This window comes from Vicugna pacos, unplaced genomic scaffold, assembly GCF_048564905.1.
Source record: "Vicugna pacos unplaced genomic scaffold, VicPac4 SAC-SAT, whole genome shotgun sequence".
NCBI classification, from domain to species: domain Eukaryota; kingdom Metazoa; phylum Chordata; class Mammalia; order Artiodactyla; family Camelidae; genus Vicugna; species Vicugna pacos.
This window is the reverse complement of record NW_027328721.1, coordinates 48927719-48952582: the sequence shown is the minus strand read 5'-3', so window position 1 is coordinate 48952582 and position 24864 is coordinate 48927719.

The following is a 24864-nucleotide window of genomic DNA, read 5'->3' as shown; positions in this document are numbered from 1 at the left end:
TCTCGGACTTCCCCGAACAGGGAACACCTGTGACTTAAGAGAGCTGCGTAGAGTTGTCTCTCGAGCTCCCCCACGCACGGACAATGGTTCCGGGATCCTGAGCGTGGGGAGGTTCCACCAACGGTCGTCAGCGCGTGGGTTCTAACGGAAAGCCTAAGCTCGTCTCCCCTGAGGGTTTTCCTAATGTCTCTGTGCCAGGGAATACTAGGGGGGTTTTCAGGATATCCCAGTGACAGAGGCTGCCTCCACAAAGTCAGGGAAGGTATTTCTCGGACTTCCCCGAACATGGAACATCTGTGACGGAAGAGAGCTGCGTGGAGTTGTCTCTCGACCTCCCCCACGCACTGACAATTTTTCCGGAATCCTGAGCGTGGGGAGGTTCCACCAACGGTCAGCAGCGCGTGGGTTCTAACGGAAAGCCTATGGTCGTCTCCCCTGAGGGTTTTCCCAATATCTCTGTGCCAGGGAATGCTAGGGGGGTTTGCAGGATATCCCAGTGACAGAGGCTGCCTCCCCAAAGTCAGGGAAGTTATTTCTCGGACTTCCCCGAACAGGGAACAACTGTGACTGAAGAGAGCTGCGTGGAGTTGTCTCTCGAGCTCCCCCACGCACTGACAATGTTTCCGGAATCCTGAGCGTGGGGAGGTTCCACCAACGGTCGGCAGTGCGTGGGTTCTAATGGAAAGCCTAAGCTCGACTCCCCTGAGGGTTTTCCTAATGTCTCTGTGCCAGGGAATGCTAGGGGGTTTTGCAGGATATCCCAGTGACAGAAGCTGCCTCCCCAAGGTCAGGGAAGGTATTTCTCGGACCTCCCCGAACAGGGAACACCTGTGACTGAAGAGAGCTTCGTGGAGTTGTCTCTCGAGCTCCCCCACGCACTGACAATGGTTCCGGAATCCTGAGCGTGGGGAGGTTCCACCAACGGTCGGCAGCGCGTGGGTTTTAACGGAATACCTAAGCTCGTCTCCCCTGAGGGTTTTCCTAATGTCTCTGTGCCAGGGAATGCTAGGGGGGTTTGCAGGATATCCCAGTGACAGAGGCTGCCTCCCCAAGGTCAGGGAAGATATTTTTCGGACTTCCCCGAACAGGGAACACCTGTGACTGAAGAGAGCTGCGTGAAGTTGTCTCTCGAGCTCCCCCACGCACTGACAATGGTTCCGGAATCCTGAGCGTGGGGATGTTCCACCAACGGTCGGCAGCGCGTGGGTTCTAACGGAAAGCATAAGCTCGTCTCCCATGAGGGTTTTCCTAATGTCTCTGTGCCAGGGAATGCTAGGGGGGTTTGCAGGATATCCCAGTGACAGAGGCTGCCTCCCCAAGTTCAGGGAAGGTATTTCTCGGACTTCCCCGAACAGGGAACACCTGTGACTTAAGAGAGCTGCGTAGAGTTGTCTCTCGAGCTCCCCCACGCACGGACAATGGTTCCGGGATCCTGAGCGTGGGGAGGTTCCACCAACGGTCGTCAGCGCGTGGGTTCTAACGGAAAGCCTAAGCTCGTCTCCCCTGAGGGTTTTCCTAATGTCTCTGTGCCAGGGAATACTAGGGGGGTTTTCAGGATATCCCAGTGACAGAGGCTGCCTCCACAAAGTCAGGGAAGGTATTTCTCGGACTTCCCCGAACATGGAACATCTGTGACGGAAGAGAGCTGCGTGGAGTTGTCTCTCGACCTCCCCCACGCACTGACAATTTTTCCGGAATCCTGAGCGTGGGGAGGTTCCACCAACGGTCAGCAGCGCGTGGGTTCTAACGGAAAGCCTATGGTCGTCTCCCCTGAGGGTTTTCCCAATATCTCTGTGCCAGGGAATGCTAGGGGGGTTTGCAGGATATCCCAGTGACAGAGGCTGCCTCCCCAAAGTCAGGGAAGGTATTTCTCGGACTTCCCCGAACAGGGAACAACTGTGACTGAAGAGAGCTGCGTGGAGTTGTCTCTCGAGCTCCCCCACGTACTGACAATGTTTCCGGAATCCTGAGCGTGCGGAGGTTCCACCAACGGTCGGCAGTGCGTGGGTTCTAATGGAAAGCCTAAGCTCGACTCCCCTGAGGGTTTTCCTAATGTCTCTGTGCCAGGGAATGCTAGGGGGTTTTGCAGGATATCCCAGTGACAGAAGCTGCCTCCCCAAGGTCAGGGAAGGTATTTCTCGGACCTCCCCGAACAGGGAACACCTGTGACTGAAGAGAGCTTCGTGGAGTTGTCTCTCGAGCTCTCCCACGCACTGACAATGGTTCCGGAATCCTGAGCGTGGGGAGGTTCCACCAACGGTCGGCAGCGCGTGGGTTTTAACGGAATACCTAAGCTCGTCTCCCCTGAGGGTTTTCCTAATGTCTCTGTGCCAGGGAATGCTAGGGGGGTTTGCAGGATATCCCAGTGAGAGAGGCTGCCTCCCCAAGGTCAGGGAAGGTAATTCCCCGACTTCCCCGAACAGGCAACACCTGTGAATGAAGAGAGCTGCGTGGAATTTTTGCTCGAGCTCCCCCACACTCTGACAATGGTTCCGGAATCATGAGCGTGGGGAGGTTCCACCAATGGTCAGCAGCTCGTGTGTTCTAACGGAATGCCTAAGCTCGTCTCCCCTGAGGGTTTTCCTAATATCTCTGTGCCAGGGAATGCTAGGGGGTTTGCAGGATATCCCAGTGACAGAGGCTGCCTCCCCAAGGTCAGGGAAGTTATTTCTCAGACTTCCCCGACAGGGAATACCTGTGACTCAAGAGAGCTGCGTGGAGTTGTCTCTCGAGCTCCCCCATGCACTGACAATGTTTCCGGGATTCTGAGCGTGGGGAGGTTCCACCAACGGTCGACAGCGCGTGGGTTCTAACGGAAAGCCTAAGCTCGTCTCCCCTGAGAATTTTCCTAATGTCTCTGTGCCAGGGAATGCTAGGGGTGTTTGCAGGATATCCCAGTGTCAGAGGCTGACTCCCCAAGGTCATGGAAGGTATTTCTCGGACTTCCCCGTACAGGAAACACCTGTGACTGAAGAGAGATGCGTGGAGTTTTCTCTCGAGCTCCCTCATGCACTGACAATGTTTCCGGAATCCTGAGCGTGGGGAGGTTCCACCAACGGTCGGCAGCGCGTGGGTTCTAACGGAATGCATAAGCTCGTCTTCCCTGAGGGTTTTCCTAATGTCTCTGTGCCAGGGAATGCTAGGGGGGTTTGCAGGATATCCCTGTGACAGAGGCTGCCTCCCCAAGGTCAGGGAAGGATTTTCTTGGACTTCCGCGAACAGGGAACACCTGTGACTGAAGAGAGCTGCGTGGATTTGTCTCTCGAGCTCCCCCACGCACTGACAATGGTTCCGGAATCCTGAGCGTGGGGAGGTTCTACCAAAGGTCGGCAGATCCTGGGTTCTAATGGAAAGCCTAAGCTCGTCTCCCCTGAGGGTTTTCCTAATGTCTCTGTGCCAGGGAATGCTAGGGGGGGTTGCAGGATATCCCAGTGACAGAGGCTGCCTCCCCAAGGTCAGGGAAGATATTTTTCGGACTTCCCCGAACAGGGAACACCTGTGACTGAAGAGAGCTGCGTGGAGTTGTCTCTCGAGCTCCCCCACGCACTGACAATGGTTCCGGAATCCTGAGCGTGGGGAAGTTCTACCAACGGTCGGCAGCGCGTGGGTTCTAACGGAAAGCATAAGCTCGTCTCCCATGAGGGTTTTCCTAATGTCTCTGTGCCAGGGAATGCTATGGGGGTTTGCAGGATATCCCAGTGACAGAGGCTGCCTCCCCAATTTCAGGGAAGGTATTTCTCGGACTTCCCCGAACAGGGAACACCTGTGACTTAAGAGAGCTGCGTAGAGTTGTCTCTCGAGCTCCCCCACGCACGGACAATGGTTCCGGGATCCTGAGCGTGGGGAGGTTCCACCAACGGTCGTCAGCGCGTGGGTTCTAACGGAAAGCCTAAGCTCGTCTCCCCTGAGGGTTTTCCTAATGTCTCTGTGCCAGGGAATACTAGGGGGGTTTTCAGGATATCCCAGTGACAGAGGCTGCCTCCACAAGGTCAGGGAAGGTATTTCTCGGACTTCCCCGAACATGGAACACCTGTGACGGAAGAGAGCTGCGTGGAGTTGTCTCTCGAGCTCCCCCACGCACTGACAATGTTTCCGGAATCCTGAGCGTGGGGAGGTTCCACCAACGGTCGGCAGCGCGTGGGTTCTAACGGAAAGCCTAAGCTCGACTCCCCTGAGGGTTTTCCTAATGTCTCTGTGCCAGGGAATGCTAGGGGGGTTTGCAGGATATCCCAGTGACAGAGGCTGCCTCCCCAAGGTCAGGGAAAGTATTTCTCGGACTTCCCCGAACAGGGAACACCTGTGAATGAAGAGAGCTGCGTGGAGTTGTCTCTCGAGCTCCTCCACGCACTGACAATGGTTCCGGAATCCTGAGCGTGGGGAGGTCCCACCAACGGTCGGCAGCGCGTGAGTTCTAACGGAAGCCTAAGCTCGTCTCCCCTGAGGGTTTTCCTAATGTCTCTTTGCCAGGGAATGCTAGGCGGGTTTGCAGGATATCCCAGTGACAGAGGCTGCCTCCCCAAGGTCAGGGAATGTATTTCTCGGACTTCCCCGAACAGGGAACACCTGTGACTGAAGAGAGCTTCTTGGAGTTGTCTCTCGAGCTCCCAAACGCACTGAAAATGTTTCCGGAATCCTGAGCGTGCTGAGGTTCCACCAACGGTCGGCAGCACGTGGGTTCTAACGAAATGCCTACGCTCGACTCCGCTGAGGGTTTATCTAATTTCTCTGTGCCAGGGAAAGCTAGGGGGGTTTGCAGGAAATCCCAGTGAAAGAGGCTGCCTCCCCAAGGTCAGGGAAGGTATTTCTCGGACTTCCCCGAACAGGGAACACCTATGAATGAAGAGAGCTGAGTGGAGTTGTCTCTCGAGCTCCCCCACGCCCTGACAATGTTTCCGGAATCCTGAGCGTGGGGAGGTTCCACCAACGGTCGGCAGCGCGTGGGTTCAAACGGAAAGCTTAAGCTCGTCTCCCCTGAGGGTTTTCCTAATATCTCTGTGCCAGGGAATGCTAGGGGTGTTTGCAGGATATCCCAGTGACAGAGGCTGCCTCCCCAAGGTCAGGGAAGTTATTTCTCAGACTTCCCCGACAGGGAATACCTGTGACTCAAGAGAGCTGCGTGGAGTTGTCTCTCGACCTCCCCCACGCAATTACAATGTTTCCGGAATCCTGAGCGCGGGGAGGTTCCACCAACGGTCGGCAGCGCGTGGGTTCTAACGGAAAGCATATGGTCGTCTCCCCTGAGGGTTATCCTAATGTGTCTGGGCCAGGGAATGCTAGGGGTTTTTGCAGGATATCCCAGTGGCAGAGGCTGCCTCCCCAAGGTCAGGGAAGGTATTTCTCGTACTTCCCCGAACAGGGAACACCTGTGACTGAAGAGAGCTGCGTGGAGTTGTCTCTCGATCTCCCCCACGCAATGTCAATGGTTCCCGAATCCTGAGCGTGGGGAAGTTCCACTAACGGTCGGCAGCGCGTGGGTTCTAACGGAAAGACAAAGCTCGTCTCCCCTGAGGTTTTTCCTAATGTCTCTGTGCCAGGGAATGCTAGGGGAGTTTGCAGGATGTCCCAGTGACAGAGGCTGCCTCCCCAACGTCAGGGAAGGTATTTCTCGGACTTCCCCGAACAGGGAACACCTGTGACTGAAGAGAGCTGCGTGGAATATTTTCGGGAGCTCCCCCAAGCACTGACAATGTTTCCGGAATACTGAGCGTGGGGAGGTTCCACCAACGGTCGGCAGCGCGTGGGTTCTAACGGAAAGCCTAAGCTCGTCTCCCCTGAGAGTTTTCCTAATGTCTCTTTGCCAGGGAATGCTAGGGGGTTTTGCAGGATATCCCAGTGTCAGAAGCTGCCTCCCAACGTCAGGGAAGGTATTTCTCGGACTTCCCCGAACAGGGAACACCTGTGACTGAAGAGATCTGCGTGGAGTTGTCTCTCGACCTCCCCCACGCACTGACAATGTTTCCGGAATCCTGAGCGTGGGGAGGTTCCACCAAAGTTCGGCAGCGCGTGGGTTTTAACGAAATACCTAAGCTCGTCTCCCCTGAGGGTTTTACTAATATCTCTGAGCCAGGGAATGCTAGGGGGGTTTGCAGGATATCCCAGTGAGAGAGGCTGCCTCCCCAAGTTCAGGGAAGGTATTTCTTGGACTTCCCCGAACAGGGAACACCTGTGAATGAAGAGAGCTGCGTGGAATTTTCGCTCGAGCTCCCCCACACACGGACAATGGTTCCGGAATCCTGAGCGTGGGGAGGTTCCACCAACGGTCAGCAGCTCGTGGGTTCTAACGGAATGCCTATGCTCGTCTCCCCTGAGGGTTTTCCTAATGTCTCTGTGCCAGGGAATGCTAGGGGTGTTTGCAGGATATCCCAGTGACAGAGGCTGCCTCCCCAAGGTCAGGGAAGGTATTTCTCGGACTTCCCCGAACAGGGAACTCCTGTGACTGAAGAGAGCTGCGTGGAGTTGTCTCTCGAGCTCCCCCACGCACTGACAATGGTTCCGGAATCCTGAGCGTGCTGAGGTTCCACCAACGGTCGGCAGCTCGTGGGTTCTAACGAAATGACTACGGTCGTCTCCCCTGAGGGTTTTCCTAATGTCTCTGTGCCAGGGAAAGCTAGGGGGGTTTGCAGGATATCCCAGTGACAGAGGCTGCCTCCCCAAGGTCAGGGAAGGTATTTCTCGGACTTCCCCGAACAGGGAACTCCTGTGACTGAAGAGATCTGCGTGGAGTTGTCTCTCGACCTCCCCCACGCACTGACAATGTTTCCGGAATCCTGAGCGTGGGGAGGTTCCACCAAAGTTCGGCAGCGCTTGGGTTTTAACGGAATACCTAAGCTCGTCTCCCCTGAGGGTTTTCCTAATATCTCTGTGCCAGGGAATGCTAGGGGGGTTTGTAGGATATCCCAGTGAGAGAGGCTGCCTCCCCAAGGTCAGGGAAGGTATTTCTTGGACTTCCCCGAACAGGGAACACCTGTGACTGAAGAGAGCTGCGTGGAGTTGTGTCTCGAGCTCCCCCACGCACTGACAATGTTTCCAGAATCCTGAGCGTGGGGAGGATCCACCAACGGTCGGCAGCGCGTGGGTTCTAACGGAAAGCCTTAGCTGGTCTCCCCTGAGGTTTTTCCTAATTTCTCTGTACCAGGGAATGCTAGGGCGGTTTGCAGGTTTTCCCTGTGACAGAGGCTGCCTCCCCAAGGTCAGGGAAGGTTTTTCTTGGACTTCCGCGAACATGGAACAACTGTGACTGAAGAGAGCTACGTGGATTTGTCTCTCGAGCTCCCCCACGCACTGACAATTTTTCCGGAATCCTGAGCGTGGGGAGGTTCCACCAAAAGTCGGCAGCGCCTGGGTTCTAATGGAAAGCCTAAGCTCGTCTCCCCTGAGCGTTTTCCTAATGTCTCTGTGCCAGGGAATGCTAGGGGGGTTTGCAGGATATCCCAGTGTCAGAGGTTGCCTCCCCAAGTTCAGGGAAGATATTTTTCGGACTTCTCCGAACAGGGAACACCTGTGACTGAAGAGAGCTGCGTGGAGTTGTCTCTCGAGCTCCCCCACGCACTGACAATGGTTCCGGAATCCTGAGCGTGGGGAGGTTCCACCAACGGTCGGCAGCGCGTGGGTTCTAACGGAAAGCATAAGCTCGTCTCCCATGAGGGTTTTCCTAATGTCTCTGTGCCAGGGAATGCTAGGGGGGTTTGCAGGATATCCCAGTGACAGAGGCTGCCTCCCCAAGTTCAGGGAAGGTATTTCTCGGACTTCCCCGAACAGGGAACACCTGTGACTTAAGAGAGCTGCGTAGAGTTGTCTCTCGGGCTCCCCCACGCACGGACAATGGTTCCGGGATCCTGAGCGTGGGGAGGTTCCACCAACGGTCGTCAGCGCGTGGGTTCTTACGGAAAGCCTAAGCTGGTCTCCCCTGAAGGTTTTCCTAATGTCTCTGTGCCAGGGAATGCTAGGGGTTTTGCAGGATATCCCAGTGTCAGAGGCTGCCTCCCCAAGGTCAGGGAAGATATTTCTCGGACTTCCCCGTACAGGGAACACCTGTGACTGAAGAGAGCTGCGTGGGGTTGTCTCTCGAGCTCCCCCGCGCACTGACAATGGTTCCGGAATCCTGAGCGTGGGGAGGTTCCACCAACGGTCTTCAGCGCGTGGGTTCTAACGGAAATCCTAAGCTCGTCTCCCCTGAGGGTTTTCCTAATGTCTCTGTGCCAGGGAATGCTAGGGGGTTTTGCAGGATATCCCAGTGACAGAGGCTGCCTAACCAAGTTCAGAGAATGTATTTCTCGGACTTCCCCGAACAGGGAACACCTGTGACTGAAGAGAGCTGCGTGGAGTTGTCTCTCGAGCTCCCCCATGCACTGACAATGTTTCCGAAATTCTGAGCGTGGGGAGGTTCCACCAACGGTCGGCAGCGCGTGGGTTCTAACGGAAAGCCTAAGCTCGTCTCCCCTGAGGGTTTTCCTAATATCCCTGTGCCAGGGAATGCTAGGGGGGTTTGCAGGATATCCCAGTGACAGAGGCTGCCTCCCCAAGGTCAGGGAATGTATTTCTCGGACTTCCCCGAACAGGGAACACCTGTGACAGAAGAGAGCTGCGTGGAGTTTTCTCTCGAACTCCCCCACGCACTGACAATGGTTCCAGAATCCTGAGCGTGGGGAGGATCCACCAACGTTCGGCAGCGCGTGGATTCTAACGGAATGCCTAAGCTCATCTCCCCTGAGGTTTTTCCTAATGTCTCTGTGCCCGGGAATGCTAGGGGGTTTTGCAGGATATCCCAGTATCAGAGGCTGCCTCCCCAAGTTCAGGGAAGGTATTTCTCGGACTTCCCCGAACAGGGAACACCTGTGACTTAAGAGAGCTGCGTGGAGTTGTCTCTCGAGCTCCCCCACGCACTGACAAATTTTCCAGAATCCTGAGCGTGGGGAGGTTCCACCAACGGTCGGCAGCGCGTGGGTTCTAACGGAAAGCCTTAGCTCGTCTCCCCTGAGGTTTTTCCTAATTTCTCTGTACCAGGAAATGCTAGGGGGGTTTGCAGGTTTTCCCTGTGACAGAGGCTGCCTCCCCAAGGTCAGGGAAGGTTTTTCTTGGACTTCCGCGAACAGGGAACACCTGTGACTGAAGAGAGCTGCGTGGATTTGTCTCTCGAGCTCCCCCACGCACTGACAATGGTTCCGGAATCCTGAGCGTGGGGAGGTTCCACCAACGGTCGGCAGCGCGTGGGTTCTAACGGAAAGCATAAGCTCGTCTCCCATGAGGGTTTTCCTAATGTCTCTGTGCCAGGGAATGCTAGGGGGGTTTGCAGGATATCCCAGTGACAGAGGCTGCCTCCCCAAGTTCAGGGAAGGTATTTCTCGGACTTCCCCGAACAGGGAACACCTGTGACTTAAGAGAGCTGCGTAGAGTTGTCTCTCGAGCTCCCCCACGCACGGACAATGTTTCTGGGATCCTGAGCGTGGGGAGGTTCCACCAACGGTCGTCAGCGCGTGGGTTCTAACGGAAAGCCTAAGCTCGTCTCCCCTGAGGGTTTTCCTAATGTCTCTGTGCCAGGGAATACTAGGGGGGTTTTCAGGATATCCCAGTGACAGAGGCTGCCTCCACAAAGTCAGGGAAGGTATTTCTCGGACTTCCCCGAACATGGAACATCTGTGACGGAAGAGAGCTGCGTGGAGTTGTCTCTCGACCTCCCCCACGCACTGACAATTTTTCCGGAATCCTGAGCGTGGGGAGGTTCCACCAACGGTCAGCAGCGCGTGGGTTCTAACGGAAAGCCTATGGTCGTCTCCCCTGAGGGTTTTCCCAATATCTCTGTGCCAGGGAATGCTAGGGGGGTTTGCAGGATATCCCAGTGACAGAGGCTGCCTCCCCAAAGTCAGGGAAGGTATTTCTCGGACTTCCCCGAACAGGGAACAACTGTGACTGAAGAGAGCTGCGTGGAGTTGTCTCTCGAGCTCCCCCACGCACTGACAATGTTTCCGGAATCCTGAGCGTGGGGAGGTTCCACCAACGGTCGGCAGTGCGTGGGTTCTAATGGAAAGCCTAAGCTCGACTCCCCTGAGGGTTTTCCTAATGTCTCTGTGCCAGGGAATGCTAGGGGGTTTTGCAGGATATCCCAGTGACAGAGGCTGCCTCCCCAAGGTCAGGGAAGGTATTTCTCGGACCTCCCCGAACAGGGAACACCTGTGACTGAAGAGAGCTTCGTGGAGTTGTCTCTCGAGCTCCCCCACGCACTGACAATGGTTCCGGAATCCTGAGCGTGGGGAGGTTCCACCAACGGTCGGCAGCGCGTGGGTTTTAACGGAATACCTAAGCTCGTCTCCCCAGAGGGTTTTCCTAATGTCTCTGTGCCAGGGAATGCTAGGGGGGTTTGCAGGATATCCCAGTGAGAGAGGCTGCCTCCCCAAGGTCAGGGAAGGTAATTCCCCGACTTCCCCGAACAGGCAACACCTGTGAATGAAGAGAGCTGCGTGGAATTTTTGCTCGAGCTCCCCCACACACTGACAATGGTTCCGGAATCATGAGCGTGGGGAGGTTCCACCAACGGTCAGCAGCTCGTGTGTTCTAACGGAATGCCTAAGCTCGTCTCCCCTGAGGGTTTTCCTAATGTCTCTGTGCCAGGGATTGCTAGGGGTGTTTGCAGGATATCCCAGTGACAGAGTCTGCCTCCCCAAGGTCAGGGAAGGTATTTCTCGGACTTCCCCGAACAGGGAACACCTGTGACTGAAGAGAGCTGCGTGGAGTTTTCTCTCGAGCTCCCCCACGCACTGACAATGGTTCCGGAATCCTGAGCGTGGGGAGGTTCCACCAACGGTCGGCAGCGTGTGGGTTCTAACGGAAAGCCTAAGGTCGTCTCCCCTGAGGGTTTTCCTAATGTCTCTGTGCCAGGGAATGCTAGGGGTGTTTGCAGGATATCCCAGTGACAGAGGCTGCCTCCCCAAGTTCAGGGAAGGTATTTCTTTGACTTCCCCGTACAGGGAACACCTGTGACTGAAGAGAGCTGCGTGGAGTTGTCTCTCGAGCTCCCCCACGCACTGACAATTGTTCCGGAATCCTGAGCGTGGGGAGGTTCAACCAAAGATCGGCAGCACGTGGGTTTTAACGGAATACATAAGCTCGTCTCCCTTGAGGGTTTTCCTAATGTCTCTGTGCCAGGGAATGCTAGGGGGATTTGCAGGATATCCCAGTGACCGATGCTGACTCCTCAAGTTTGGGAAGGTATTTCTCTTACTTCCCTGAACAGGGAACACCTGTGACTGAAGAGAGCTTCGGGGAGTTTTCTCTCGAGCTCCCCCACGCACTGACAATGGTTCCGGAATCGTGAGCGTGGGGAGGTTCCACCAACGGTCGGCAGCACGTGGGTTCTAACGGAAAGCCAAAGCTGGTCTCCCCTGAGGGTTTTCCTAATGTCTCTTTGCCAGGGAATGCTAAGGGGGTTTGCAGGATATCCCAGTGACAGAGGCTGCCTCCCCAAGTTCAGGGAGGTTATTTCTCGGACTTCCCCGAACAGGGAACACCTGTGACTGAAGAGAGCTGCGTGGAGTTGTCTCTCGAGCTCCCCCACGCACTGACAATGGTTCCGGAATCCTGAGCATGGGGAGGTTCCACCAACGGTCGGCAGCGCTTGGTTCTTACGGAATGCTTAAGCTCGTCTCCCCTGAGGTTTTTCCTAATTTCTCTGGGCCAGGGAATGCTAGGGGGGTTTGCAGGATATCCCAGTGACAGAGGCTGCCTCCCCAAGGTCAGGGAAGGTATTTCTCGGACTTCACCGAACAGGGAACACCTGTGACTGAAGAGAGCTGCGTGGAGTTGTCTCTCGAGCTCCCCCACGCACTGACAATGGTTACGGAATCCTGAGCGTGGGGAGGTTCCACCAACGGTCGGCAGCGCTTGGTTCTTACGGAATGCCTAAGCTCGTCTCCCCTGAGGGTTTTCCTAATGTCTCTGTGCCAGGGAATCTAGGGGAGTTTGCAGGATATCCCAGTGACAGAGGCTGCCTCCCCAAGGTCAGGGAAGGTATTTCTCGGACTTCCCCGAACAGGGAACACCTGTGACTGAAGAGAGCTGCGTGGAGTTGTTTCTCGAGCTCCCCCACGCACTGACAATGGTTCCGGAGTCCTGAGCGTGGGGAGGTTCCACCGACGGTCGGCAGCGCTTGGGTTCTAACGGAAAGCCTAAGCTCGTCTCCCCTGAGGGTTTTCCTAATGTCTCTGAGCCAGGGAATCCTAGGGGGGTTTGCAGGATTTCCCAGTGACTGAAGCTGCCTCCCCAAGGTCAGGGAATGTATTTCTCGGACTTTCCCGAACACGGAACACCTGTGACTGAAGAGAGCTGCGTGGAGTTGTCTCTCGAGCTCCCCCACGCACTGACAATGTTTCCGGAATCCTGAGCGTGGGGAGGTTCCACCAACGGTCGGCAGCGCGTGGGTTCTAACGGAAAGCCTGAGGTCGTCTCCCCTGAGGGTTTTCCTAATGTCTCTCTGTCAGGGAATGCTAGGGGGGTTTTCAGGATATCCCAGGGACAGAAGCTGCCTCCCCAAGATCAGGGAAGTTATTTCTCGGACTTCCCCGAACTGGGAACACCTGTGACTGAAGAGAGCTGCGTGGAGTTGTCTCTCGAGCTCCCCCACGCACTGACAATGGTTCCGGAATCCTGAGCATGGGGAGGTTCCACCAACGGTCGGCAGCGCTTGGTTCTTACGGAATGCTTAAGCTCGTCTCCCCTGAGGTTTTTCCTAATTTCTCTGGGCCAGGGAATGCTAGGGGGGTTTGCAGGATATCCCAGTGACAGAGGCTGCCTCCCCAAGGTCAGGGAAGGTATTTCTCGGACTTCACCGAACAGGGAACACCTGTGACTGAAGAGAGCTGCGTGGAGTTGTCTCTCGAGCTCCCCCACGCACTGACAGTGGTTACGGAATCCTGAGCGTGGGGAGGTTCCACCAACGGTCGGCAGCGCTTGGTTCTTACGGAATGCCTAAGCTCGTCTCCCCTGAGGGTTTTCCTAATGTCTCTGTGCCAGGGAATGCTAGGGGAGTTTGCAGGATATCCCAGTGACAGAGGCTGCCTCCCCAAGGTCAGGGAAGGTATTTCTCGGACTTCCCCGAACAGGGAACACCTGTGACTGAAGAGAGCTGCGTGGAGTTGTTTCTCGAGCTCCCCCACGCACTGACAATTGTTCCAGAATCCTGAGCGTGGGGAGGTTCCACCGACGGTCGGCAGCGCGTGGGTTCTAACGGAAAGCCTAAGCTCGTCTCCCCTGAGGGTTTTCCTAATGTCTCTGAGCCAGGGAATGCTAGGGGGGTTTGCAGGATTTCCCAGTGACTGAAGCTGCCTCCCCAAGTTCAGGGAATGTATTTCTCGGACTTTCCCGAACACGGAACACCTGTGACTGAAGAGAGCTGCGTGGAGTTGTCTCTCGAGCTCCCCCACGCACTGACAATGTTTCCGGAATCCTGAGCGTGGGGAGGTTCCACCAACGGTCGGCAGCGCGTGGGTTCTAACGGAAAGCCTGAGGTCGTCTCCCCTGAGGGTTTTCCTAATGTCTCTGTGTCAGGGAATGCTAGGGGGGTTTTCAGGATATCCCAGGGACAGAAGCTGCTTCCCCCAGATCAGGGAAGTTATTTCTCGGACTTCCCCGAACAGGGAAACCTGTGACTGAAGAGAGCTGCGTGGAGTTGTCTCTCGAGCTCCCCCACGCACTGACAATGGTTCCGGAATCCTGAGCATGGGGAGGTTCCACCAACGGTCGGCAGCGCTTGGTTCTTACGGAATGCTTAAGCTCGTCTCCCCTGAGGTTTTTCCTAATTTCTCTTGGCCAGGGAATGCTAGGGGGGTTTGCAGGATATCCCAGTGACAGAGGCTGCCTCCCCAAGGTCAGGGAAGGTATTTCTCGGACTTCACCGAACAGGGAACACCTGTGACTGAAGAGAGCTGCGTGGAGTTGTCTCTCGAGCTCCCCCACGCACTGACAATGGTTACGGAATCCTGAGCGTGGGGAGGTTCCACCAACGGTCGGCAGCGCTTGGTTCTTACGGAATGCCTAAGCTCGTCTCCCCTGAGGGTTTTCCTAATCTCTCTGTGCCAGGGAATGCTAGGGGAGTTTGCAGGATATCCCAGTGACAGAGGCTGCCTCCCCAAGGTCAGGGAAGGTATTTCTCGGACTTCCCCGAACAGGGAACACCTGTGACATAAGAGAGCTGCGTAGAGTTGTCTCTCGAGCTCCCCCACGCACGGACAATGGTTCCGGAATCCTGAGCGTGGGGAGGTTCCACCAACGGTCGTCAGCGCGTGGGTTCTAACGGAAAGCCTAAGCTCGTCTCCCCTGAGGGTTTTCCTAATGTCTCTGTGCCAGGGAATGCTAGGGGTGTTTGCAGGATTTCCCAGTGACAGAAGCTGCCTCCCCAAGGTCAGGGAATGTATTTCTCGGACTTTCCCGAACACGGAACACCTGTGACTGAAGAGAGCTGCTTGGAGTTGTCTCTCGAGCTCCCACAAGCACTGACAGTGGTTCCGGACTCCTGAGAGTGCTGAGGTTACACCAACGGTCGGCAGCACGTGGGTTCTAACGAAAAGGCTACGCTCGTCTCCCCTGAGGGTTTTCCTAATGTCTCTGTGCCAGGGAATGCTAGGGGGGTTTGCAGGATATCCCAGTGAGAGTGGCTGCCTCCCTAAGGTCAGGGAAGTTATTTCTCAGACTTCCCCGAACAGGGATCACCTGTGACTGAAGAGAGCTGCGTGGAGTTGTCTCTCGAGCTCCCCCACGCACTGACAATGGTTCCGGAATCCTGAGCGTGGGGAGGTTCCACCAACGGTCGGCAGCGCATGGGTTCTAACGGAAAGTCTTAGTTCGTCTCCCCTGAGGTTTTTCCTAATATCTCTGTGCCAGGAAATGCTAGGGGGATTGCAGGATATCCCAGTGACAGAGGCTGCCTCCCCAAGTTCAGGGAAGTTATTTCTCGGACTTCCCCGAACAGGGAACACCTGTGACTGAAGAGAGCTGCGTGGGGTTGTCTCTCGAGCTCCCCCACGCACTGACAAGGGTTCCGGAATCCTGAGAGTGGGGAGGTTCCACCAACGGTCGGCAGCGCGTGGATTCTAATGGAAAGACTAAGCTCGTCTCCCCTGAGGGTTTTCCTAATGTCTCTGTGCCAGGGAATGCTAGGGGGGTTTGCAGGATATCCCAGTGACAGAGGTTGCTTCCCCAAGGTCAGGGAATTATTTCTCGGACTTCCCCAAACAGGGAACACCTGTGACTGAAGAGAGCTGCGTGGAGTTGTCTCTCGATCTCCCCCACGCACTGACAATGGTTCCGGAATCCTGAGCGTGGGGAGGTTCCACCAACGGTCGGCAGAGCGTGGATTCTAACGGAAAGACTAAGCTCGTCTCCCCTGAGGGTTTTCCTAATGTCTCTGTGCCAGGGAATGCTAGGGGGGTTTGCAGGATATCCCAGTGACAGAGGTTGCTTCCCCAAGGTCAAGGAAGTTATTTCTCGGACTTCCCCAAACAGGGAACACCTGTGACTGAAGAGAGCTGCGTGGAGTTGTCTCTCGATCTCCCCCACGCACTGACAATGGTTCCGGAATCCTGAGCGTGGGGAGGTTCCACCAACGGTCGGCAGAGCGTGGATTCTAACGGAAAGACTAAGCTCGTCTCCCCTGAGGGTTTTCCAAATGTCTCTGTGCCAGGGAATGCTAGGGGGGTTTGCAGGATATCCCAGTGACAGAGGTTGCATACCCAAGGTCAGGGAATTTATTTCTCGGACTTCCCCAAACAGGGAACACCTGTGACTGAAGAGAGCTTCGTGGTGTTGTCTCTCGATCTCCCCCACGCACTGACAATGGTTCCGGAATCCTGAGCGTGTGGAGGTTCCAACAACGGTCGGCAGCGCGTGGGTTCTAACGGAATGTCTAAGCTCGTCTCCCCTGAGGGTTTTCCTAATGTCTCTGTGCCCGGGAATGCTAAGGGGGTTTGCAGGATATCCCAGTGACAGAGGCTGCCTCCCCAAGATCAGGGAAGGTATTTCTCGGACTTCCGCGAACAGGGAACACCTGTGACTGAAGAGAGCTGCGTGGAGTTGTCTCTCGAGCTCCCCCACGCACTGACAATGTTTCCGGAATCAGGAGCATGGGGAGGTTCCACCAACGGTCGGCAGCGTGTGGGTTCTAACAGAAAGCCTAAGCTCGTCTCCCCTGAGGGTTTTCCTAATGTCTCTGTGCCAGGGAATGCTAGGGGGGTTTGCAGGATATCCCAGTGACAGAAGCTGCCTCCCCAGGTTTACGGAAGGTATTTCTCGGACTTCCCCAACAGGGAACACCTGTGACTGAAGAGAGCTGCGTGGAGTTGTCTCTCGAGTTCCCCCACGCAGTGAAAATGGTTCCGGAATCCTGAGCGTGGGTGGTTCCACCAACGGTCGGCAGCGCGTTGGTTCAAACGGAAAGCCTAAGCTCGTCTCCCCTGAGGGTTTTCCTAATATCTCTGTGCCAGGGAATGCTAAGGGGTTTTGCAGAATATCCCAGTGAGAGAGGCTGCCTCCCCAAGTTCAGGGAAGATATTTCTAGGATTTCCCCGAACAGGGAACACCTGTGACTGAAGAGAGCTGCGTGGAGTTGTCTCTCGAGCTCCCACACGCACTGACAATGGTTTCGGAATCCTGAGCGTGGGGAGGTTCCACCAACGTTCGGCAGCACGTTGGTTAAAACGGAATGCCTAAACTCGTCTCCCCTGTGGGTTTTCCTAATGTCTCTGTGCCAGGGAATGCTAGGGGGGTTTGCAGGATATCCCAGTGACAAAGTCTGCTTTTGCAAAATCAGGGAAGCTATTTCTCGGACTTCCCCGAATAGGGAACACCTGTGACTGAAGAGAGATGCGTGGAGCTGTCTCTCGATCTCCCCCACGCACTGATAATGGTTCCGGAATCCTGAGCGTGGGGAGGTTCCACCAACGGTCGGCAGCGCGTGTGTTCTACCGGATTGTCTAAGCTCGATTCCACTGAGTGTTTTCCTAATGTCTCTATGCCAGGGAATGCTAGGGTGTTTGCAGGATATCCCAGGGACAGAGGCTGCCTCCCCAAGTTCAGGGAAGTTATTTCTCAGACTTCCCCGAAGAGGGAACACCTGTGACTGAAGAGAGCTTCGTGAAGTTGTCTCTCGAGCTTCCCCACGCACTGACAATGGTTCCGGAATCCTGAGCGTGGGGAGGTTCCACCAACGGTCGGCAGCGCGTGGGTTCTAACGGAAAGCCTAAGCTCGTCTCCTCTGAGGGTTTTCCTATTGTCTCTGTGCCAGGGAATGCTAGGGGTGTTTGCAGGTTATCCCAGTGACTGAGGCTGCCTCACCAATGTCAGGGAAGTTATTTCTCGGACTTCCCCGAATAGGGAACACCTGTGACTAAAGAGAGCTGCGTGGAGTTGTCTCTCGAGCTCCCCCACGCACTGACAATGGTTCCGGAATCCTGAGCGTGGGGAGGATCCACCAACGGTCGGCAGCGCGTGGGTTCTAACGTAATGCCTAAGCTCGTCTCCCCTGAGGGTTTTCCTAATGTCTCTGTGCCAGGGAATGCTAGGGGGGTTTGCAGGATATCCCAGTGACAGAAATTCCTCCCCAAGGTCAAGGAAGTTATTTCTCGGACTTTCCTGAATAGGGAACACCTGTGACTGAAGAGAGCTGCGTGGAGTTGTCTCTCGAGCTCCCCCACGCACTGACAATGGTTCCGGAATCCTGAGCGTGTGGAGGTTCCACCAACGGTCGGCAGCGCGTGGGTTCTAACGGAAAGCCTAAGCTCATCTCCCCTGAGGTTTTCCTAATTTCTCTGTGCCAGGGAATACTAGGGGGGTTTGCAGGATATCCCAGTTACAGAGGTTGCCTCCCCAAGGTCAGGGAAGTTATTTCTCGGACTTCCACGAACAGGGAACACATGTGACTGAAGAGAGCTGCGTGGAGTTGTCTCTCGAGCTCCCCCACGCACTGACAATGTTTCTGGAATCCTGAGCGTGGGGAGGTTCCACCAACGGTCGGCAGCGCGTGAGTTCTAACGGAAAGCCTAAGCTCGTCTCCCCTGAGGGTTTTACTAATGTCTCTGTGCCAGGGAATGCTAGGGGTGTTTGCAGGATATCCCAGTGACAGAGGCTGCTTCCCCAAGGTCAGGGAAGGTATTTCTCGGACTTCCCCGAACAGGGAACACGTGTGACTGAAGAGAGCCGCGTGGAGTTGTCTCTCGAGCTCCCCCACGCACTGACAATGTTTCCGGAATCCTGAGCGTGGGGAGGTTCCTCCAAAGTTCGACAGCGCCTGGGTTCTAACGGAATGCCTAAATTCGTCTCCCCTGAGGGTTTTCCTAATATCTCTATGCCAGGGAATGCTACGTGGGTTTGCAGGATATCCCAGTGTCAGAAGCTGTCTCCCCAAGGTCAGGGAAGGTATTTCTCGGACTTCCCCGAACAGGGAACACCTGTGACTGAAGAGAGCTGCGTGGAGTTGTCTCTCGAGCTCCCCCACGCACTGACAATGGTTCCGGAATCCTGAGCGTGGGGAGGTTCCTCCAACGTTCGGCAGTGCGTGGGTTCTAACGGAAAGCCTAAGCTCTTCTCCCCTGAGGTTTTTCCTAATGTCTCTGTGCCAGGGAATGCTAGGGGGGTTTGCAGGATATCCCAGTGACAGAGGCTGCCTCCCCAAGGTCAGGGAAGTTATTTCTCGGACTTCCCCGAACAGGGAACACCTGTGACTGAAGAGAGCTGCGTGGAGTTGTCTCTCGAGCTCCCCCACGCACTGACAATGTTTCCGGAATCCTGAGCGTGGGGAGGTTCCACCAACGGTCGGCAGCGCGTGGGTTCTAACGGAAAGCTTAAGCTCGTCTCCCCTGAGGGTTTTCCTAATGTCTCTGTGCCAGGGAATGCTAGGGGGGTTTGCAGGATATCCCAGTGACAGAGGCTGCCTCCCAAAGTCAGGGAATGTACTTCTCGGACTTCCCCAAACAGGGAACAACTGTGACTGAAAAGAGCTGCGTGGAGTTGTGTCTCGAGCTCCCCCACGCACTGACAATGGTTCCGTAATCCTGAGCTTGGATAGGTTCCTCCAACGTTCGGCAGCGCGTAGGTTCTAACGGAAAGCCTAAGCTCGTCTCTCCTGAGGTTTTTCCTAATGTCTCTGTGCTAGGGAATGCTAGGGGCGTTTGCAGGATATCCCAGTGACAGAGGCTGCCTCCCCAAGGTCAGGGAAGTTATTTCTCGGACTTCCCCGAACAGGGAACACCTGTGACTGAAGAGAGCTGCGTGGAGTTGTCTCTCGAGCTCCCCAACGCACTGACAATGGTTCCGGAATCCTGAGCCTGGGGAGGTTCCACCAACGGTCGGCAGCGCGTGGGTTCTAACGGAAAGCCTAAGCTCGTCCCCCTGTGGGTTTTCCTAATGTCTCTGTGCCAGGGAATGTTAGGGGGGTTTGCAGGATATCCCAGGGACAGAGGCTGCCTCCCCAAGTTCATGGAAGGTATTTCTCGGACTTCCGCGAACAGGGAACACCTGTGATTGAAGAGAGCTGCGTGGAGTTGTCTCTCGAGCTCCCCCACGCACTTACAATGGTTCCGGAATCCTGAGCGTGGGGAGGTTCCACCAACAGTCGTCAGCGCGTGGGTTCTAACGGAATCCCTAAGCTCGTCTCCCCTGAGGGTTTTCCTAATTTCTCTGTGCCAGGGAATTCTAGGGGGATTTGCAGGACATCCCAGTGACAGAGACTCCCTCCCCAAGTTCAGGGAAGGCATTTCTCGGACTTCCCCGAACAGGGAACACCTGTGAATGAAGAGAGCTGCGTGGAGTTGTCTCTCGAGCTCCCACACGCACTGACAATGGCTCCGGAATCCTGAGCGTGGGGAGGTTCCACCAACGGTCGGCAGCGCGTGGGTTCTAACGGAAAGCCTAAGCTCGTCCCCCTTTGGTTTTTCCTAATGTCTCTGTGCCAGGGAATGTTAGGGGGGTTTGCAGGATATCCCAGTGTCAGAGGCTGCCTCCCCAAGGTCAGGGAAGGTATTTCTCGGACTTCCGCGAACAGGGAACACCTGTGATTGAAGAGAGCTGCGTGGAGTTGTCTCTCGAGCTCCCCCACGCACTGACAATGGTTCCGGAATCCTGAGCGTGTGGAGGTTCCACCAACGGTCGCCAGCGCGTGGGTTCTAACAGAAAGCCTAAGCTCGTCTCCCCTGAGTATTTTCCTAATGTCTCTGTGCCAGGGAATGCTAGGGGGGTTTGCAGGATATCCCAGTGTTAGAGGCTGCCTCCCCAAGGTCAGGGAAGGTATTTCTCGGACTTCCCCGAACAGGGAACACCTGTGACTGAAGAGAGCTGCGTGGAGTTTTCTCTCGAGCTCCCCCACGCACTGACAATGTTTCCGAAATCCTGACCGTGGGGAGGTTCCACCAACGGTCGGCAGCGCGTGGGTTCCTACGGAAAGCCTAAGCTCGTCTCCCCTGAGGGTTTTCCTAATTCCTCTGTGCCAGGGAATGCTAGGGGGGATTGCAGGATATCCCAGTGACAGAGGCTGACTCCCCAAGGTCAGGGAAGGTATTTCTCGGACTTCCCCGAACAGGGAACACCTGTGACTTAAGAGAGCTTCATGGAGTTGTCTCTCGAGCTCCCCCACGCACTGCCAATGATTCCGGAATACTGAGCGTGGGGAGGTTCCTCCAACGTTCGGCAGCGCGTGGGTTCTAACGGAATGCCTAAGTTCGTCTCCCCTGAGGTTTTTCCTAATATCTCTCTGCCAGGGAATGCTAGGTGGGTTTGCATGATATCCCAGTGTCAGAGGCTGCCTCCCCAAGGTCAGGGAAGGTATTTCTCGGACTTCCCCGAACAGGGAACACCTGTGACTGAAGAGAGCTGCGCGGAGTTGTCTCTCGAGCTCCCCCACGCACTGACAATGGTTCCGGAATCCTGAGCGTGGGGAGGTTCCACCAACGGTCGGTAGCGCGTGTGTTCTAACGGAAAGCCTAAGCTCGTCTCCCCTGAGGGTTTTCCAAATGTCTCTGTGCCAGGGAATGCTAGGGGGGTTGGCAGGATATCCCAGTGACAGAGGCTGCCTCCCCAAGGTCAGGGAAGGTATTTCTCGGACTTCCCCGAACAGGGAACACCTGTGACTGAAGAGAGCTTCGTGGAGTTGTCTCTCGAGCTCCCCCACGCACTGAAAATGGTTCCGGAATCCTGAGCGTGGGGAGGTTCCACCAAGAGTCGGCAGCGCGTGGGTTCTAACGGAAAGCCTAAGCTCGCCTCCCCTGAGGGTTTTCCTAATGTCTCTGTGCCAGGGAATGCTAGGGGGGTTTACAGGATATCCCAGTGACAGAGGCTGCCTTCAAAAGGTCAGGGAAGGTATTTCTCGCACTTCCCCGTACAGGGAACACCTCTGACAGAAGAGAGCTTCCTGGAGTTGTCTCTCGAGCTCCCCCACGCACTGACAATGGTTCCGGAATCCTGAGCGTGGGGAGGTTCCACCAACGGTCGGCAGCGCGTGGGTTCTAACGGAAAGCCTAAGCTCGTCTCCCTTGAGGGTTTTCCTAATGTCTCTGTGCCAGGGAATGCTAGGGGGGTTGGCAGTGTATCCCAGTGACAGAGGCTGCCTCCCCAAGGTCAATGAAGGTATTTCTCGGACTTCCCCGAACAGGGAACACCTGTGACTGAAGAGAGCTGCGTGGATTTGTCTCTCGAGCTCCCCCACGCACTGACAATGGATCCGGAATCCTGAGCGTGGGGAGGTTCCACCAACGTTCGGCAGCGCGTGGGTTCTAACGGAATGCTTAGCTCGTCTCCCCTGAGGATTTTCCTAATGTCTCTGTGCCAGGGAATGCTAGGGGTGTTTGCAGGATATCCCAGTGACAGAGGATGCCTCCCCAAGTTCAGGGAAGTAATATCTTTGACTTCCCCGAACAGGGAACACCTGTGACTGAAGAGAGCTGCGTGGAGTTTTCTCTCGAGCTCCCCCACGCACTGACATTGGTTCCGGAATCCTGAGCGTGGGGAGGTTCCACCAACAGTCGGCAGCGCGTGGGTTCTAACGAAAAGCCTAAGCTCTTCTCCCCTGAGCGTTTTCCTAATATCTCAGTGCCAGGGAATGCTAGGGGGTTTGGCAGGATATCCCAGTGACAGAGGCTGCCTCCCCAAGGTCAGGGAAGGTATTTCTCGGACTTCCCCGAACAGGGAACAGCTGTGACAGAAGAGAGCTGCGTGGAGTTGTCTCACGTGCTCCCCCACGCACTGACAATGGTTCCGGAATTCTGAGCGTGGGGTGGTTCCACCAAAGGTCGGCAGCGCGTGTGTTCTAACGGAAAGCCTTAGCTCATCTCCCCTGAGGGTTTTCCCAATGTCTCTGTGCCAGGGAATGTTAGGGGGGTTTGCAGGATATCCCAGTGACAGAGGCTGCCTCCCCAAGGTCAGGGAAGGTATTTCTCGGACTTCCCCGAATAGGGAACACCTGTCACTGAAGAGAGCTTCATGGAGTTGTCTCTCGAGCTCCCCCACGCACTGACAATGGTTCCGGAATCCTGAGCGTGGGGAGGTTCCACCAACGGTCGGCAGCGCGTGGGTTCTAACGGAAAGCCTAAGCTCGTCTCCCCTGAGGGTTTTCCTAATGTCTCTGTGCCAGGGAATGCTAGGGGTGTTTGCAGGATATCCCAGTGACAGAGGCTGCCTCCCCAAGGTCAGTGAAGTTATTTCTCGGATTTCCCCGTACAGGGAAAACCTCTGACTGAAGAGAGCTTTGTGGAGTTGTCTCACGAACTCCCCCACGCACTGACAATGGTTCCGGAATCCTGAGCGTGCGGAGGTTACACCTACGGTCGGCAGCGCGTGGGTTCTAACGGAATGCCTAAGCTCGCTTCCCTGAATGTTTTCTTAATGTCTCTGTGTCAGGGAAAGCTAGGGGGTTTGCAGATATCCCAGTGACAGAGGCTGCATCCCCAAAGTCAGGGAAGGTATTTCTCGGACTTCCCCGAACAGGGAACACCTGTGACTGAAGAGAGCTACGTGGAGTTTTCTCTCGAGCTCCCTCACCCACTGACAATATTTCCGGAATCCTGAGCGTGGGGAGGTTCCACCAACGGTCGGCAGCGCGTGGGTTCTAACGGACAGCTTAAGCTCTTCTCCCCTGAGGGTTTTCCTAATGTCTCTGTGCCAGGGAATGCAAGGGGGATTTGCAGGATATCCCACTGACAGAGGCTGCCTATCCAAGGTCAGGGAAGTTATTTCTCGGACTTCCCCGAGCAGGGAACACCTGTGACTGAAGAGAGCTGCGTGGAAATGTCTCCCGATCTCCCCCACGCACTGACAATGTTTCTGGAATCCTGAGCGTCGGGAGGTTCCAACAACGGTCGGCAGCGCGTGGGTTCTAACGGAATGCCTAAGCTCGTCTCCCCTGAGGTTTTTCCTAATGTCTCTGTGCCAGGGAATTCTAGGGGGATTTGCAGGATATCCCAGTGACAGAGGCTGCCTCCCCAAGGTCAGGGAAGTTATTTCTCGGACTTCCCCTAACAGGGAACACCTGTGACTGAAGAGAGCTGCGTGGAGTTGTCTCTCGAGCTCCCCCAAGCACTGACAATGTTTCCGGAATCCTGAGCGTGGGGAGGATCCACCAACGGTAGGCAGCGCGTGGGTTCTAACGAAAAGCCTAAGCTCGTCTCCCCTGGACGTTTTCCTAATATCTCTGTGCCAGGGAATGCTAGGGGGTTTTGCAGGATATCCCAGTGACAGAGGCTGCCTCCCCAAGGTAAGGGAAGGTATTTCTCGTACTTCCCCGAACAGGGAACACCTGTGACTGAAGAGAGCTGCGTGGAGTTGTCTCTCTAGCTACCCCACGCACTGACAATGGTTCCGGAATCCTGAGAGTGGGGAGGATCCACCAACGGTCGGCAGCGCGTGGGTTCTAACGGAATGCCTAAGCTCGTCTCCCCTGAGGGTTTTCCTAATGTCTCTGTGCCAGGGAATTCTAGGTGTATTTGCAGGACAACCCAGTGTCAGAGACTGCCTCCCCAAGGTCAGGGAAGGCATTTCTCGGACTTCCCCAAACAAGGAACACCTGTGACTGAAGAGAGCTGCGTGGAGTTGTCTCTCGAGCTCCCCCACGCACTGACAATGGTTCCGGAATCCTGAGCGTGGGGAGGTTCCACCAAAGGTCGGCAGCGCTTGGGTTCTAACGGAAAGCCTAAACTCGTCTCCCCTGAGTATTTTCCTAATATCTCTGTGCCAGGGAATGCTAGGGGGGTTTGCAAGATATCCCAGTGTTAGAGGCTGCCTCCCCAATGTCAGGGAAGGTATTTCTCGGACTTCCCCGAACAGGGAACACCTGTGACTGAAGAGAGCTGCGTGGAGTTGTATCTCGATCTCCCCCACGCACTGACATTGTTTCCGAAATCCTGAGCGTGGGGAGGTTCCACCAATGGTCGGCAGCGCGTGGGTTCTAACGGAATGCCTAAGTTCGTCTCCCCTGAGGGTTTTCCTAATATCTCTGTGCCAGGGAAAGCTAGGGGGGTTTGCAGGATATCCCAGTGACAGAGGCTGACTCCCCAAGGTCAGGGAAGGTATTTCTCGGCTTCCCCGAACAGGGAACAACTGTGACTGAAGAGAGCTGCTTGGAGTTGTCTCTCGAGCTCCCCCAAGCACTGACAATGGTTCCGGAATACTGAGCGTGGGGAGGTTCCACCAACGGTCGGCAGCGAGTGGGTTCTAACGGAAAGCCTTAGCTCGTCTCCCCTGAGGATTTTCCTAATTTCTCTGTGCCAGGGAATGCTAGGGGGGATTTCAGGATTTTCCAGTGACAGAGGGTGCCTCCCCAAGCTCAAGGAAATTATTTCTCGGACTTCCCCGTACAGGGAACACCTGTGACTGCAGAGAGCTTCGTGGAGTTGTCTCTCG